General features: G+C 38.0%; 1 protein-coding gene across 1 annotated transcript in view; it reads right to left on the bottom strand.

Moving 5' to 3' along the window:
* Positions 1-377: 377 nt before the first annotated feature.
* Positions 378-1,994, bottom strand: part of LOC116396511 (junction plakoglobin-like) — a gene marked incomplete at its 5' end in the record, with an annotated part of 14,114 nt that continues 12,497 nt past the window's right edge. Inside the window, one exon of the mRNA XM_031871148.1 lies at positions 378-397. The remainder of the gene's footprint in view (positions 398-1,994) is intronic.

Genomic DNA, 1,994 nt, shown 5'->3' with positions numbered 1-1,994 from the left:
GATGAAACATTTGATGAGGGTTATCAGCTGACTTTGGTTAAGCCCTTCCTGCTTGCCGTACGTCCCAAACTGTTAATGTAATGCATTCTTATATTTTCATTGCTTCAAAACGTTACCTGTGTAACAATGCCTCAAAACTTCAGACACCGCACCCCCACAGAAAAACATTATAACAAAGTTACATATTTCATTTACAGCAACAATAAATCTCTTTTTAATAAGCAACCTCTTTTGATAGTTCATGATTGCCAAATGGGATTTTTTCCCCATCCTTTGGAAAGGGCTGGTTCCCTTTGTGATTAAAAACTCCAATCTTTCTTCCTCCATCCATTCCCCCAGTCTCTTTCCTGTGATTTGCTCATTCTCTCGTTTTTTTCAGCATTTCTGTCTCATTATCCTGCAACAAAAAACAGCAAATATTCTTAAGCATGATCTTCAACTTCAACTGGATTCAAAATGGGTGAAAGGCAACTAGTTTTACAGTGAGAACAATTCACCTTTCATAAACAACATAGTCCATGCGTCGTGTGGAGCCACAGGTATTTAACCTCTGCAGGGTGGTTCACACAGAGTGGTTGATGTCACACATGGGTCATGTCAGGCCACATGTTGTTTTGTGTTATGTCAGTTAAATGCTTGTGACTTCCCAGCAGTCAGTCTGTCAGAGCGGAAGAGGCTTTTCTGAAGAGAGGCTTGACATCAATATATAGTCTGAACATAGTGACACACAAGGAAATCAACTACACTGCTGCCCATTTACAGAAGCTGCTTCTATGATAGCAAACAATTACTACATTGTTTTGACCAACACCCTTTTAAACAGGATTATTACTCTGATCTTGCTCAGCCAAATGTCAGGAAAAACAACATAAGGATATTATATAATACCCAACAAAATAGCTGGTGTCCACATAATCCACTGCCAATTGTAAAAACTAGACATCTCAACAAAACCTTCCCTCCATGTATTGTTGCTACAGCCCTTCTTTTCCTTTCAGTGTTGCCTATCATAGCAGCAGCTGGCTGGGTTTCACTGGTAGATCTGTGAAGGTGCCACTCTATTACATAGGCATATTACTTACTTTGACTAGTTATTATGTAAGCATGTTGCTGTTAGGTACATTTGAACTTTTCTTATTCTAATGAACACTGGCATGTGTTTTCACCCTCTAAGACTCAGCACCTTCGTGTGGTGGAGGGGTTTGCGTGTCCCTGTGACCCTGGGAGCTGTAATAGAGGGGGGAACAGCTCCTGGTAAAGGCTCCCAAGCCAAAGTGGTCCCAGGGAATGGCCAGACCAAGAGCTCTTCACAGAGCCTTTATGTCTGAATGAAAAAAAGGTCCTGCAGCGCCAAGCCCAGAAAAGGAATATGGGGTGTCGAGGGCAACTGTGAGGTCAGCGGATCATTCTTGGATGTCTGTAGATTGTGCTTGTTCATATGATGCACACATAAAAGAACATTATAGATCCAGAAACATACAGAACTTTGAATGAACAGTATCAGCACACAATGTCTCGTGGCTGTAACTTACTGAGAAACCACACCACTGATAAAGGAAATATCAAAATGACACGGTAACATGGGGGGTTCTTATATTCTTATTCTTACCTCTCTTACATGAGCCTGCACTGACAAAAAGCTAATTATAATGTCACTGTTATCACTTGATTTATTATATTATCGTATTTGTACAATATAAATATACATCATTAATATTATCGTTATCATATATATTATTTTTATTATTATCACCGGTATTATAAATATTATTTATAATATTTTAGTAGTAGTAGTAGCAGTAGTAATAGTATTTTTAGTAGTAGTATTTTTATTATTATTATTGTATTATTATATGATTTTTCAGGGGATTCTTAAGAATAAAGTGTGTTTGGCAGGAATCTTGTCAAAAGTGCAACATTTGACATACGTTCGTCACAAAAAATAAGTGAAAACTTCTAAAAGTAAAAATTCCAACACAGTGCTGTAAGTGTGT

Source organism: Anarrhichthys ocellatus, unplaced genomic scaffold, assembly GCF_004355925.1.
Source record: "Anarrhichthys ocellatus isolate YVR2014 unplaced genomic scaffold, GSC_Weel_1.0 scaffold56, whole genome shotgun sequence".
Taxonomy (NCBI): Eukaryota; Metazoa; Chordata; class Actinopteri; order Perciformes; family Anarhichadidae; genus Anarrhichthys; species Anarrhichthys ocellatus.
This window is presented reverse-complemented; position numbering and strand designations above follow the sequence as displayed.